The sequence below is a fragment of the Mauremys mutica genome, chromosome 1, assembly GCF_020497125.1.
Source record: "Mauremys mutica isolate MM-2020 ecotype Southern chromosome 1, ASM2049712v1, whole genome shotgun sequence".
Classification (NCBI taxonomy): Eukaryota; Metazoa; Chordata; order Testudines; family Geoemydidae; genus Mauremys; species Mauremys mutica.
The window spans coordinates 113,492,928-113,509,646 of record NC_059072.1 but is presented as its reverse complement, the minus strand read 5'-3'; the positions used below and the strand labels follow the sequence as shown (position 1 = coordinate 113,509,646).

General features: G+C 46.6%; 1 protein-coding gene across 1 annotated transcript in view; it reads right to left on the bottom strand.

Annotated features, from left to right (window-relative positions):
* LOC123354585 (cat eye syndrome critical region protein 2) overlaps positions 1 to 16,106 on the bottom strand; it is a 129,780-nt gene extending 113,674 nt beyond the window's left edge. Inside the window, exon 1 of the mRNA XM_044996707.1 lies at positions 15,974 to 16,106. The gene's annotated coding sequence lies outside the window, so the exon portion shown is untranslated. The remainder of the gene's footprint in view (positions 1 to 15,973) is intronic.
* Positions 16,107 to 16,719: the final 613 nt, after the last annotated feature.

The following is a 16,719-nucleotide window of genomic DNA, read 5'->3' as shown; positions in this document are numbered from 1 at the left end:
GGCAAAGACCATCAAATCTTAAGGCTCCTATTATATCCTGAATCCCAGCATCAAGAGCACTGCTACACAGCTGATGTTAAAGAACTGCTGTGGCAGTGCTTTAATGTGGCTTGTATAGTTGCGGTTCCAGCACTGGGAGAGAGCTCCCCCAGCGCTGTAAAAAAACCCAACTTCATGAGGGGCGTAGCTAACAGTGCTGGGAGCATGGCTCCCAGTGCTGGTGCACGGTCTACACTGCCACGTTACAACGCTGACACTTGCATCGCTCAGGGGGGTGTTTTTTTCACACCCCTGAGCGAAGAAAGTTTCAGTGCTGTAAGTGGCAGTGTAGACAAGGCCTAAGTTTTACAGAGCCCCAGATACTGCACAAGGCCTTGTCTATACTAAACAATGCACCAAACTGATTTTAAAAAAATCAGTAAGTTACTGACATAAGTTAAATTGGTTTAACCCTTGCTTATATTGATTTAGGTGTATCATAGGGTATGTCTACACTGGCAGAGTTACAGCACCGGCAGTTACAGTGCCACTCAGAGAGTGCTGAAGTGAAACCACTGTTGTATGTTCACACTATCAGTTGCCTGCGCAATAGCGTGTTCACACTTGTGGTACCTGCAGCGGTATTCGGAGCAGTGCATTCTGGACAGCTATCCCACAGAGCATCTCTTCCTCTTCTGCCGCTAAGAGTTGTGGGAAGGCAGAGGGGGATGCGGAGCATCCTGGGTCCTGTCCCAATGCCCCGTGATGCATTGCTTTCCATCCCAGCAATCCTTATGCATCCGTCCGCATTTGGCCGTTTATGTATTGCATGCTCTATTCTGCCTCTTTGGTCTGCAGGAATGGATCCTACACTGTTGACCAATATGCTGCTCAGTTTCACCAACACGTCACGAGTGGCAGTGGAGTTATTCCTTAAACTACAAAGGCAATAGCAGTTCAACACTGATCTCACCACACGTAGTAGCTACAACACAAGAATGCTTGTGGCATTCACGAAGGTGCTGACCATAGTGGAACGCCGCTTCTGGGCTTGGGAAACAAGCATTGAGTGGTGGGATCACATCGTCATACATGTCTGGGATGATGAGCAGTGGCTGCAGAACTTTCGGATGAGGAAAGCCACATTCATGGGACTGTGTGATGAGCTCGCCCCAGCCCTGCGGCTCAAGGACACGAGAATGAGAGCTGCCCTGCCACTGGAGAAGCACGTGGAGATTGCACTGTGGAAGCTGGCTACTCCAGACTGCTACCGATCGGTTGCTAAGCAGTTTGGTGTAGGAAAGTCAACCATTGGACTCATGTTGATGGAAGTGTGCAGGGCCATTAATCACATCCTGCTCTGAAAGACAGTGACTCTGGGCAACGTGCGTGAGATTGTGGATGGCTTTGCACAAATGGGCTTCCCTCACTGCAGAGGGGCAATAGATAGCACACACATGCCAATTCTGGCACCAGACCACCTAGCCACCGAGTACATTAATAAGAAGGGGTATTTCTCAATGGTTCTCCAGGCGCTTGTGGATCACTGTGGGCATTTCACGGACATTAACGCAGGCTGGTCCAGAAAGAGGCATGACACGCGCGTTTCGGAACACTGGTCTGTTCAGGAAGCTGCAAGCAGGAACTTTCTTTCGAGACTAGATCACCATAGGGGAAGTCGAAATGCCCATTGTGATCCTCGGAGACCCTGCTTACCCCTTAATGCCGTGGCTTATGAAGCCACACATGGGGCACCTTGACAGCAGCAAGGAGTGGTTCAACAACGGGCTGCGCAAGTGCAGAATGACTATTGAGTGTGCTTTTGGCCATTTAAAGGCCCGCTGGTGCTGCCTATATGGGAGGCTGGACCTGGTGGATGACAATATTCCTATACTTACAGCCGAGTGCTGTACTTGTATTTGTGAAGGGAAGGGTGAAAGCTTCACTCAGGGCTGGACCGCTGAGGCTCAGTGCCTGGAGGCTGAATTTAAACAGCCAGAGACCAGGGCTATTAGAGGGGCACAGCGTGGGGCCATAAGGATCAGGGATGCCTTGAGGCAGCAATTTGAAGCTGAAAGCCACTAATATTTGTTGCTATGCTCAGGAGCGCAGTGCTTGTAATACTAGGAGATTATTGTGATTGGTGCAGACGATGCACTGTGAAGGTTTAAGAAAATTGCCTGTTGCTTTGCAGTACTCTGTTTGCTTTCAATTAATGGAATAAAGATTGCTTTCAAACCAAAACAATTCTTCTATTAAAAAACAACAACCAGAGGAGAGAGACAAACAAAAACATCACATCAGCACAAAGGGGGATGGGGGAAGGGAGGGTCCCAGGAGGAGGTGGGGTCCTGGGACGGTTAAAGATTTGTGTCGATTTGTGTATGTCCAGGTATCATATCCAACCTTCTCCTTTGGAGTACAATGCATGGCTACTGTACTTCAGTAGGGCTAAACTGCAGACGGACGGGTGTTGAGTGCAGTGGGTAATGGGAGTCCGTAGGACTGGACTGTGACGGGGGAGGAGTGGAATGCAGCGGGTACACACTGGAGCCAGGAGGTTGATAAGAGTCAGTTGGTGGTGTCCAGGTGTATGGGAAAGAGTTTTGCAACAGCGGCTGCAGGAGAGGGCGGGCACGGAGCTGCTCAGTTTGCAGTGCTAGTAGCGCCTGCAGCGTGTCCACTTGGTGCTCCATAATGTTTAAGAGCCGCTCTGTGGCTTCATTCTGGTGCTCTGCGTTCTCCTTTCGATCCCTCTTCTCGCTGTCCCGCCACTCCTTCAATTCTTGTTTTTCAGCTGTGGAGTGCATCATGACATTACACAGGAAGTCCTCTTTAGTTCTGCGTGGCCTCTTTCTAATTCTGTGCAGCCGTTCAGCTGGCGATAACAAAGAGGGAGGCTGGGCTTTCAAGGTCATCTCTGAAGCCAAAATGCAACATTTTGCAGAAGCAGTATTGTTTGCAACACACAGACCACTGATTCAGTGATTTAAAACACAGCCACTATTCATATACCTAAGTGGCTGACCCCAGGCAAGCACACATGAGCCACAAGACCCCCAAAATGGTGAGTAACAGCAGCGGTAGAGGAAATCAATGTTCCAGGACCGTACTGAACACTGGGCATGTGGCTCTTGGGTACAGCCAGCACTGTAGGGGGGGGATCTTATCATTACTGTTCCCACATTTTCCATAGGCTGTGTTCATTATGGAAGATATCTTGCTGCTGAAGGTGAGCAGGGAATCAAGGGAGGTTCTTCTCCAAGACAGCGGATTCCGCCCTGGCCCTTATGCGGCTCGCCTGTGTGCAGCAATGGTCCTCCCCCTGCCAGTGATGACAGAGTGGCATGGGAACGTTACCCTTAATGAGACAAGAAACAAAGCAGCTCTGCCAAAGAACCTGTGGCAACGGATTGCCCAGTATCTCCATGAGTGTTTCGTGGAAATCTCTGATGCAGATTCCCGTGAAGTGAGGGAGTCAATCAACACCCTGTTCCGTCGCTCAGACTAGGCATGTGGTGGTACGTGCATCATACAGACACAAGTCTGCTTTCTGGAACCCTCCTGCCCCCAGCAACTGGCTTCAGCGATTCCCAAAATCCAAGCCACTTACCAGGGGCCTCCTCTCTGTTTGCGCTTCACAAAGCTCCGATAGCTGTGACTGGATAGGGTCCTCTGGGGTAGAGAAGAGCTCCTGGCTTCATACATCTCTGACCTCAGAGTCATCCTCTGCCTCTGCGTCCCCCTCCCCGTCCAAGATTTCCTCCTCCTGGCTCGATCCACTCTCTACTGGCACGCAAGCCACTGAAGTATGCACAGTGGCCTTTGCAGTGGAGGTGGGGTCACCACTGAGTATCACGTCCAGCTCTTTGTAGCTCGTGGCCACAGCACTGGAGCGGCGGTTTGCGCCTCCCATACCTTGTGGTAGGTGTTCCACAGCTCCTTCACTTTGACCCTCCACTGCAGTGTGTCCCGGTCATGCCCCCTTTCTGTCATGCATCGTGAAATCTGTCCATAGGTATCATAATTCCTACAGTGGCGCACAGCTGGGACTGGACAGCCTCCTTTCCCCAAATGTTGATGAGGTCCAGCAGCTCGGCATTGCTCCAAACAGGGGATCGCCTGGTGCGTGGAGCAGACATGGTCACCTGGAAAGATGCGCTAAAACCACTTCACGCATCACCAAGCAAACAGGACGGGGACTTCCAACATTCCCAAGGAATTTAAGGGGTGGGGGCGGGGGCAGGGCCAGAGGTGCGATGACCAGAGAGGCGAGAACAGGAATTGTGAGACACCTCCCGGAGGCCAATTTCAGCACTGTAATCGACCAGGGTGTCTACACTGGCACCAGTGTTGTAGCCATGGCGCAGAAAGATGTACACTTCTCATCGGGGAGGTTTTTTTACAGCGCTGCAACTGCACGGTTTCTGTGCACTAAGTGGCTTGGCAGTGTGTATACCCCAGGAGTTACTACTGAAAGGAAACTTGCCAGTGTAGACAAGGCCTAGCAGAGGTTTGCTCTGATTAACTGGATTGATTTTTTTAATTGATCTAGTTAAACTGGTGCTCTTTTCTAGAATAGATAAGGTCTAAGAGACATTACCACCCTCATATTTCAACTCTCCCTGCAGTAACCTTAAAACCAAATGTGTTAATTTTATGTACCGGGACCAACCTCTCCAGCCAGCTTCAGCATTCCCATTCTTGTTGATATTTCACAGCCATATTTTCAGTGGAAAAGCTGCATTTTAGCTAAGAGTTTATAAATAAAAAACGTTCATAAAGAAATACAACCGCTTTTAAAAGGACAAGCTACTCAGGGTCAGTTTGCAGTGACAATCACAAAGTAAAGTCCTTGGGTGTAGTTTGTGAGTTGTGCCCAGTTCAAGTAAGTCAATCTTCGAAGGAGAAAAGGGCAAAACAAGCATGAAACCAAATGGAAAATTTGTGTTCCAGCAACTTTGGCAACAAACAAAATGCCCTAAAATCCATTTTCCTTATCAAGTGTTTTATCTGTTTATTTAAACAAAGGACTGCAGAGCACTTCTAATTACAGGAATGTCCCACCTAAGAGAATCTGCTAACACAGCCTTCCAAGGAACCAAGAGAAAAGGAGGACACAATAGAAAGGAGACTTGCTAAAGGAATAGATCTGTTAAATTAACACATTTTCTGTCAACCAAATCAGCTGCCCCTAGTGCTATTGTTGCTGAAACAATGGAGACCCCAGGAATGGGCACCCATTAAAAAGAACAAGCCTGCTGAAAGGATACACTCCCTGAGCCACAGAGCTTGTGTTTAAAAGAATTGGCTACTGTAAGGAAGGAGGAATCACTAGGCTGCATTGTTCTCACAATCACAGCAGATGCTGTTGCTTATAGTGGCAAGGGAAAAATTAATTTTCATAAACATCTGCAATAAGCTTTAAAGCAATAAACCTTTAATTTGGTTACTTTTAACTGCTTGACAGTCGTCATTTCCCTCTAGCTCTTTTATTGAGAAAGTTTTTCTTCAAATAGTCTCCAAAAGCATCCATAGACATTATAAAGGTTAATTCTTCACCCATCATGCAGGCACTTAACAGATGCCAGGGGCAGAATGGCACAGCAACAGACAGTGCTATGTGGGGAGAGAAAAAGCCCAGAGATCTACACATAACTTTGCACCACTTTAAAGGTATTATTTTAAACTGGTGTAGTTACACAGGTGCCAACTACTGTGTGCATACTCAAACCACTGAAAACCTGGCTTACTAATTCATATAATCAGTTTTAAACCAATATATATCACATGGGTTTGCACCAATTTAACCAAACTGGTTTAAGCAAGCTGGTGCAAGTTTGTGTATAGACAAACCCTCACAGGTGCAAGCAAACTGATATGTCATGTTTGAACTGTTATACACAGAGATTTAACCTAACTTGGCTTTTAAACACATTCAGGTTAAACTGGTGTAGCTTGTATGTGCAGACACCCCCTTAAAGCCATTCTCAGGGCATGTCTACACTAAAAACTTAAGTCTACGTAAGTTAAGTCGACACACAGACACCCTACCCTCTTTATGTCAGTGGCATGCGTCCTCACCAGGAGCACTTCCACTGACTTAAAAGGGGTAGTGTGGGGGCTGAAAGCCCAGGCTCTCAGCTCTGGGTGGAGCTCCCCACTGGGAGCCCAGCAGCCACCCAGACTCCCCACTCCAAGCTGGAATGTCACCCAGGTTCCCCGCTGTCTGTGTTTCTTGCCAATTTCACAGCTCCCACAACCAACGGCCATGTAAGTAATGACACTGCATTGCCCTAGCTACACCGACGTAAGCCCTATGCCTCTTGTGGAAGTGGAGTTACTATGTCGGTGTATTAGGGCACTTACATTGGCAGGAGCAAGGCTGTAATGTAGACCAGGCCTCAGTCTCTTGACCCCAGATTTACAGTGACCCTGATTTGCAGATTAAGAGGAGCCATAGCAAATTCTATTGAGTGTCCTGGACAGCAAAAAGAAGCAGCTATGACAGGAGTAAGATGGGATTAGAGGGGTAAAAGGGAAACCAAACCAGACAGTTCAAATCTCCATCTTCATCCTCCTCAACCTCTTGATTTTACACCTCACCGTTCTTGAAATCTTGCCCTCCCGTTGGCTTTTCTGGCTCCGTGCTCTTCAGATTCTACTACCTCTGAGCGTTTCTTCGGTGTCTTCTCTTCCTCCTCTCTCCATCTTTTGAGAACGTCCCACACGGCTCCACAACTCCTCCAGCACCCTCTCTCTCTGTAGGGCCTTTTCTACACTTAAGAATTTTAGAAAAAAATTCCTGCCATGGCTAACACTAGTATAGCTGTACCAGTGCACCTGTGGGAGCCCAGGAATACAACTCAAGCACCAAGGTAGTAAAAATATCAGAAGCCTTGTCTACACTAGGGCTTCCACCAATCATAATGTTCCCTCTGAAATTTCCTAGGATACCCACAGCCTAGGCAACCTTAGTATACAGAGCTTCAACTACCATCTCATAATTCTACCTCAATTCCTGACCCGTATTAATCCGATCCTGAAATTCTGGTTCCCTCTGTGATATTTCCTCCTGGATGTCTTGCCATCAATTTAACTGTCACATAATCAAAATGGAACTCCTCATTTTCCCTTCCAAAACCCCTTCATTCTCCCTATCTTAGTCACTGCTGAGAACATCCTCCTTCCTGTCACTTATTTCCATGACCTGGGCATCATCTGACACCTCCCTCTCTCTAGACCTGTACATCCAGATTGTGCCCAATTCTTACTGCATCGTCTTCCATAACATTTATAAGATCTGCCATTTTCTCACTGTCCACACCACTAAAGTTCTTGCTGAGGCCCTCATTATCTCCCATCTTGACTACTGCAACCCTCTTTCTCTAGTCTTTCTGACATACACCCTGGGTCCATTCAAAACACTAATGCTAAAATAATCTTCCTGGCCTGTTGTTCTGATAATGCGACTCCCACACCCTTTCCTTCTTCAAGTACTTCCCTTTTCAAGTGCATCAGAAAACAAAATCTTGGTCCAGAGGTGTCAAACACCTAGACTGCTTGATGTATTTTTATGACTGGCATGGTATATTCAGATTATGCAGAATTCAAGCATTTGTTTAAAAAAGTTTCTAGCTCCCATGGTTGTGAAAATGTGAACCAAATGTGTTCCAGTCTGCAGACAATTTGAAACAATAACTGAGAAGTGAACTTCCATGTCCGGAAACCTACAAGAAAGGAAATGTACAGGATGAAACAAGGTAGGGGGTGCCCTGTTTAGGAATAAAGATAAAGGATTGTTCTGGTGTATCTTGGAGTATGAGGGGAAACATGGAATCCTTCACCAAGGAGGCAAATGGACAGCATGCTTGATCATGAAAAGAGGGTCACAGAAACCTTGGCTGTAAAGCACTGCAAGGATTTTGGGTGAGCAATATTCTATAAGACATGAGAGTAGCTGATAAGTTAAGTCGAGGCTTTAGAATGTGTGTTATGATTTTATTTTATATGTAACCACTTGTTTCCAACATTTCAACTTGCTACTTACTACGTGAATCTCTGTCTTGTTAAATAAATTTAGATATATTTATAGTGAAATCAAACACAGTTGCTGTGTGTTAAGCACAGTGGTGATCTGAGGTAGAATTGGTAAGCTGGGGTGCATTGTTTCTTCAGAAGCAGTGAATCTGTGAATACTGTGAGCGTCCAATGGACCAAGGGCTGAACACTCCAGGGAGAAGCTCAGAGGGCTCAAAGATTGGGGTGTGCCAATCGCTAATCTGTAGAGTGACAGCAGGGCCTGCAAGACCTGGTGGGGAGTGCTTGTGTTGCCCATGGCCGGTGGAGCTGACCCATGGCAGGGACAGACAAGGCTTCCTCACACTAAGGGCAGGTGACAGTGAGAAGACTCACAACTCTTGATACCCCCAGGATGTGACACACTGCCATTTTAAGTGTTAATTATTTCGCTTCTGATCATTTAGCAAACAGAATAAGGCAGGTGGTGGAAGTGAAGTCCAAGAAGGTGGGAACTGGTGCAGGAGAGGAAATATAAAGAGAAAAGACACAAAGAGAGAAGAAGAGAAACAGGGAAAGGATGAGAAACAGACAGCAAAAATTGCTCTGGCCTTAAAGCATATTTTCCCCCACTAAGTTATAGTGAATGTGCAAATCAAGTGCTGACTAAACGATTGACAACTAAAAGCCTAGATCCTACAAAAACATCACATTCCCCCCCCCCATGATGTTTCTGCAAACCACTGATGTCAGTGAGAGTTCCACTGCTGAACAACAGTAGCATGTAGTCCCATGGTTATATATACCAGCCCAACAATCATAATTAAACACAGATTATGGATTTCTCCACAGAATAAATTTAACGCTTTGTCTAGACCTTATCTTTGAGGCGCTTCACAGTTTATTCACGGCCTACATATTCGTTCTGTATCTTAGCCCACTGCACCTCACCTCCTCTCCACAGCCAACAATGCTAGCCTCTATCGGCAAATGTTTGCTTCTCCCAGATGCACCTCCATGTCCCTCATGGATGGAGCAAGCTCCCTGAACTAGTCTGTAAAGCTACCGTGCGGTCTACTTTCAAAAGATGTCAAGGTCCTGTTCAACCTAGGATACCTATAGAAAAATACTAACTGATAACAGACAGGCAAATGGCTAGTAACTTCTAATTTATTTACATCGAATTTAAAATATTTAACCAACTCAACTTATTTAGCTATAAACATAGCTGGTCTTTGTATATGTACAGCCTTATTACTGTTTTCTGGCCAGTTTGTACTGAGTGATTATTACACCTACTTGTTGCATTTGCCTTAAGCTGTAAGCTCTTCCAGGCAGGGACCATCTTCCCTTCTGCCCAATGTCTAGCACAATAGGACCTCAATATGTTCTCTAGATGCTACTGTAATACAAATAATAAAATAATAATAATGGGTGGTGACCCAAAGGAAGAGCAGCAGTGGGGTGATATTTTAACAATATAATATTGGAGTGAATCATTTACATAATTATCTCAATACAAATCAGTTAAAGCACTGGAAAAGTTATTAAAAGAAAATGTTGCCGGGTACAGTGAAAGCTCACACACACACACACACACACACACACACTCACTCACTCACGGCAAGCTGGACCTAAACTGCAGCAAAACCATAAGTTTCAGGGATACTTTGGTTCAACAGAATGGAAATGTTTAGGATGCTTAATTTCCATATGCCTTAACTTTTTGCATCAACTCACTGAATCAGAAGTTGATAGCCAGGGAAGCTAGAAGTTCTGAAAAGTTGGAGATTTTGATACCCAAGAAGGCATGAGAGGCCGTTTGAGATGACACAAATGCTGCTAAAATGTTAAGCAGTGAACTGTGGATATATTTAAAAGTGCTATCTTTAGGTTTCAGAGTAAACAATCCAAAAAGATGAATGGGGCCATTCAAACATTTCAGAGATATCATTTAATACTGATGGCAGAGTCAGGAAGATAAACTCTGCATTGGTTTAATATTCTGTTCTTTTTTTAAGATATTCTCGACAACCTTGGCATATATCTAGCAGTTATTTACTATAAATGTAACCTTAGGTTCCAAAGCACTATTTTGGGGCAAGAAAGATACCACAGTAAATTCTGTGGCTGTAACATCATGTATTATAAATGAGGAGAACCCTAAAGGCATGGTAATAAGTCCTTGTGTGGGCAACTATCATTTTAATGTTGACCTGTTCACAAAAGTGCATTTAGAAATAGTGCTTTGATAGGCTAATGGAGGTCACAAAATTCTGACTCTGATGCTTTGTCTTCACTAGGGGGAAAAAAAGGTATATTTTTAACATGTGACAAACTCTTAGTGTAGCAAAGCAGGTGTAGTTTTAAACACATGGGAGGCAATGGAAGTAGCATGAAATAGATAAAGAGCAACAGGTCAGAAAATTGAACAGATACGTGTTTAGATAGAGAAGGTAGTTTAGATAGATAGGTTAGAACAGTGGTGCATTTTCTTTCAGAGGGCGAGAGAGAAGTAAGTAACAATACAGTCAGTGTATGAACTACATTGGGAGGCAGGAGGAGAGAAGCATCTTAAAGCCATAGTGACAGAGGCAATTTGCCCAAAGGCAATTTTAAAACCCACAGGAAAAGATTTATATTTCCCATATGCAATGTGGCTTTCCTTTGCAAATCAACTAAGTTAACAATGTTTTGATTATTTTGAAGCACATACTTGAAAGTAACCCCCTTTTGACCCACCAATGCAGATATTCTTAAACTGTAGTTCACGGCCCCATGCACTTGCTAAAGGAACCAAAACAGCTGAGTGGTGACATGATTCTGGCCAATTTCCAGTTTCTCAACTACATGAACATACAGCTGAAAATGTTAAACACAAGTATTATCTTATTCCTAAACAATTGCTGTAGCTGTCATAGAGATGCTTCTATATGCAATTATAAATGGGAGGGGTAAATGTCCAAGAGACACACTGTATCGGGATGTGGTCCACACTATGGCTATGTCTTGACAGGGAGGAAAGAGTTGCTTTCTTCATTCATGTTAGCTAATATGATTGCAGAAAGCACCTTTTCTGCATGTCAACACAAAGCCTAGGAAGAAAGTTGATAATCTCTGCAATAGGGGTTTGTGGTCAGCCCTCGCTCCAAACTAATATTTGAGGGGAAGAGGGCAAACTCTCAGTGTGCTGCCAATGTTAACAGCAGCAAGAAAACAAAAATAATTTGATTTTTAAAGGGGAATACAAGTTTGTACATAACAGCTGGCTCACAGGCTGTTCCTCAAAAACAGTATGTAGTATCCTAATTTTTATAAAAGTGTGTGCAAAATTCTGCATGACCCCAAACATGTTCCAATGCACACATATGCACTCACGCATGCCCCACTGAACTTTTGACCTGGTTGTAGCTGAACCCCTCCTGAGTCCACTGCTGTGTGATGCCGTGTAGATTTGAAAAGAGGAGCCCTGTGCCTTGTCAGGCAACTGCATCTGCTGAAGCCAGCATGGGGGCTTGGTGTTCAACACCGCCCTTCCCATAACAATACCCAGAGCCTGGCCTGATGGATGCACTTCTTTATCTGAGCCAACCAGCTTCATAAACCCACTCCCCTTCTCCAGCCTCTCACCACGCAATGGTCCAGGAAAAAGAAAACAAAACATCTGCTTCCCAGGTTTCTGACACGTACAGCTGCTGATGGCAGCCCACATCTGGAAGCTTCACTTTTTTTTCAGTTCAGTAAGTACAGGGCAAGAGGTTTGCATTTAAAAAGAAAAACAAAAGAGCTCAGATGTATCACTATACCAAAATCACAGAGAACTTTCCACGAATTATCAAGCAGTCTACACAATAAGGCTACCTTCCTCCCATCCTTCCCTGTACTCCAATTAAAGATGATATACAAAGGGGAAAAATTTGCCTGTGTCAATTTTACTTTTTATTATGATGAATAAAGATATTTTTTTTAAATCAGAAAAAAAACCCTTTAATGTTAGAAATTCAGATTTTGTCTACCCAGGAAACTTTATGCTGTCTGGAGAACTAGTGAAATCTAACATTGCAAGAGACTGAGACCCAGCAATTAAGAAAGGAAGGGATTTAAAAAATAAACACACAGAATTAGGACTTGTCTACACTTTAACTATGCCACTATAGTTAAAGCAGCAAAACTTTAACCTGCAAATCTCCCCTTAGTGTAGACAGTTATAAAGATGTTTATACTGGTATAATTTATACCGGTTGGGGAACCAAATTAAGCTATATCGATGTAAAGAACCTTATATTGCATCTAACTGCATCTGCACGAGGGCTTTTACTGACAGGATCACATCAACAAATATATATATATATACACACACACACACACACATCACTGACATACGCAGGCCAATAAAACTTTAAGTGTGGATTAACCCTTAATTTCAGATTCTGTTTGCTTGTTTATTTTTTGATAACATCTGTTTATAAACACTAGTGTCCTATGACCACTTGGAAGAAAGGATCTCTTTGTGGAAAGGTGCACACCAGTGCCCCTTCAATTAAGGCGAGAGACCAAAATATACATCTCAGAGACACTCCTCCACATCCCATAATGTCCTTCAGCAAAACCAAGGGAAAACGAGACGGGATATGTATAATATTTCTAAGGTTAGAAACAAGCACACTCCTGAGAGATGTTAAGCCGATCTAACCCCCAGTGTAGACGGTTACTGCCTCTTGTGGAGGTGGATTAACTATAGTGACCAGATAACCTCACCTGTTCTTGTAGTGAGTGTTTACACTGAACACTACAATGTCACAGCTGCAGCATTTTTAGTGAAGACATAAGACACTCCTTCCCAATTTCTTTCCAGGTGATGTTAGCTTCCCCACCCTAAGCAAGCTCTAGGAACTGATGTGGAGCTCAAATTCACTTCACTGGTGAAGCAAGCCAGATGCTAATTGCCTGCTAAGCTGAAATGCTAGTGAGTTGGCTTTTTGTCATTGTAAATTTAGGTTCCTTGGAAGACTTCACAAGGCTGGACCAAAGAGCCTCCCCACTCCACCCCTTTAGTGTTTTGCATCAATAGGAGGGGGAGGGGAGTTCCCTTTCCAAAGGAGTTGCATCACTGAGAGACCTTCTCCCCTTTCAAGATTTCACACTGCATACGGGATTCCCCCTCTTCAGAAATTCACATCCTGCTCAAGGAGTTTTGCCCTTTAAGAATTCACACATCCTGTTGAACCTTAAGCATCTCTGGAAAGGGGCCTTTGGAATTCACATTCATGGGGCAATTACTGTCTTAAAAAAAATGCTCACCGCCTTACTGTTCTCTCAGTTTACTGCCGATATGCTACCAAGATAGCATTTAGAAGCAAACAGAAAAAATTTCTTACTGTGCCAAACTTTGCAGCATTTACCACCCAAAATACAAAATATTTACAAGACACTGCCCACAACCATACATATATATCTGAAAATATATTTCAATTTAGAAAATAGTGCACTGCAGAGAGACTACGTGTTTGTGGCACACCATTCAGATCACTTCAGAAATTATTTGGAAGTTGCACAATGAACATAAATGTTCCCCTAATGCATCCATCTATCCCAACAGGATTTCTCAACATTTCAAATCATAAAAACTGGCATCATCCACCATTAAGTTAAAACATCCAACATCCCCCAGTACGACCCCACCAAAAAGAAAAAACTGTCCAGGCAGGAAGACTCTTACCAGTTTAGCAGAAGAGACCAAACAACTGAAAATTACTGCTGCACACTTTCTTGTGCAACCACATTTCAACAAAACATATTTAGCTATATTCAACTTATGCTCATTTCTGCTTAACTCCAACCCCATCCATGGTCTTCTTGTATCTCTACAGCCAAGGGTGACACTAGTCAGTGTAGGTCACTGCAGGACAAGCTCCTCCTATCACAACCACCATTTTGGGCAGTGACTGGGGAAGGGAACACATTTTATATTCTGCAAAGCACTGTGCAAGTTTCCAACACTAACACTATATTTCATAATAGCAAACCAGATGATAAAATCCCAGTGCTATGATAATCTGTTATTTGACAGATCGTTATGTGAGGGTAGTTGCTGACCCTAAATATCCTGGTTTCTTATGAGATCTCAGGTTGTTTCTCTCAATTTCTTTAATATGCCCTTTCACTTTAATATTTCTCCTCACTACCATATTGCACCATTGCACTTTCACCAAGCAGCTCCCCCTTCCCCCAGCCATCTACTCTATATTTTACTCATGCATCTTTCCCACAAAACCCTCAGAAGTCATTTTTGCTACTTGGCAAAACCTCTGCTTTTGATGTACACTTTAAAGTTTGAAAAAGCATCAGAGAAACACCAAAGTTGTTACATCTGTTACAAACAGATGGAAAACCCCAGGTTTAATCACATTGGTCTAAGCAGCTTATGATCTTGGGAGTAAAAGCTAGAGGCCCTGGAAGATCTATTGGGGTACACCCTTCATTCCTCCCTTCTTTTCATCTTCTTATTCTCCAGAATTCATAAATTCTGAAACACACACAAATTCACACACTTACTCCATAGTTTAGAATATTAAGGCAGCAAGTGGTACTGCATTTCAAACGTTTGGGGACATTGGGCAAAAACAAACAAACAATGTAAAGAGTACATCAACATAACTTGAAACTTAATTTTTAAACAAAAGTAAGAATAGCCATGAATATCCTGGTAAAGAGCTAGCCAAAAAACGTTACTAGAAAACATTAAGAATGGGGGATAAGGAAAGCAGAACTCCCATTGCAATTGGCTTCTATAACAGAATGATTTTTTTTCCTTTCTGTAACTAAGACTGTAGCAATTGACTCGATAGTTTGCAGTGCTATACTCAGACGCACTGATGGACAAAAATCATCATCACCATTACTTGTTCCAAACCCTTAAGGTGATTTACCGACATTTGGAGTTGTCTCAACATGACACCCTCCAAAACAACACCTCTCCCCACAACAAGCTAAGCCCGTAGGGGCAGCGTGAGACGGGAATAGCTAACGAACAACCACCCTCTGTAGCGTAGACCCTTCTGGCTTGAGTTCAATTGTCACAAAGCCTTGGGGCAGTGGCACCTCCACGCACAGGAGGGGAAGCCAAGCTCCCCTCCCCTCCCTGGTCCCTGCAGGGATAATGGTGGCACAACAACAAACTCCAAGCCAGCCGTCCGAGGGGACACCAGCCTCACTCACAGCGGTAGGGCCGGGAAGTGGGGTGGGAGGAGAGAGATTAGAAGGGTCCAGTCCGGATCTTTCGCCTTAGACTGTGTGGGGAGAGGAAGCAGCCTCCCTCCACAGGGGTCGGTGCTCATGGCGAGCAGGCAGCCACATGCCTGGCATCAATCAGCAGCCCCTGGGGGAGGTGGGCACCCAGGCAGCTCCCGGCTCTGGTCCGCCCCGAAGTTTGTCGCGTGGGGCGGGTTGGGCGGCCCGGGAGCAGACGCGGCTCTGGGTCTGTCTAGAAAGGGCCGAAGCGAAGCGGGATCCGGCTCGTCCCCGGGACTTGGGGGCAGTTCAGATCCAGATCCAGGCTTGGCATCGCCGGTTTCCCGGGGCTGCAGGGACCGGCTCCAGCCAGACCCTCCTGGGGCAAAGTCTCCGCCAAAGAAATTTCCCCGTGTGCACGGGATGCCCAGCAAGGATCCGGCTTCAACCCCCTGGCACGGAGCAGGGACCAAGCCCGGGCGGCGGCTTTCCGCAGGGCAGAAGGGCCGCTCCCCAAACAACCCACACAGCCCGAGAGCAGCCAGCGAGAGACCGCGAGGGAGCTCCCCGCCCAGCCCCCCAGGACCTCGGGCAGCGGCTCCCTCTCAGCCCCGAGACCAGGAGGGGAAGGCAGAGCAGCTGCCCGGGAACACGGGGCTGCGGCGCGGGCAGAGCTCCTGCCCCGGGGCAGCCCTTTGGGGGGGGGTGCGGTCCCACCGGGTCCCCGCTCCCCTCCGCGGCTCACCTCTATCTCGAAGTCGGGCAGACGGAAAGCGGTGCGGAAGAGGGAGCAGAAGTGAGCGATGGCCGGGACTTCCCACCAGGAGCGGAGCTCGCCCAGCCCCTCCGGCCCCCCGGTCCCCACCACGCCGCAGCCTCCGTCCTCCTCCGGGCACATCTCCCGCTCCGTCTCCGCGCTCCGCTCAGCAGCAGCAGCAGCAGCAGCCCCCCAGCACCAGCGGCGGCCCCGCGCTGCCCCCTCGCCTGCGCATGGGGCTCCGGGCTGGCGCCTCGGCTCGGGGGTCTCTAGGGCCGGCGGTGGCGCTGCTGCCCCTGCTGCACGGGGGGGAGCTGCTGCTGCTGCTGGCGGCCGCCGCGCGGACCCATCCTCCTCCTCCTCCTCCTCCTCCTCGCGCCGCCGCCGCTGCTGCTGCCCTCTCCATACAATGTAACCATCGCACCGCCGGGGAAACAGATGGGGCCGGGGGGGAGGGGAGGGGGCTACGAGGGGATCGGAGGGGGGAGGGAGGGGCGTGGCCTATGGACTGGGGTGGTGCTTAGAGGGAGGGGGTGGGGCCACCTGGGGAAAGGGGCGGGGCCTGCGTGGGGCGCGGCCGGGGACTGGGAGATAGCGGGGCCGGAGGGGCGTGGTCTGGGGAGTGGACAAAAGAGGGGCGGGGCCGTCCGGGAGAGGAGGCGGGGCGAAGCTGGGGGCGGGCGGGCTGGCGAGTTAGAATCGGGGAGGGGGCGGGGCTTGGGGAGCAAAGGGGC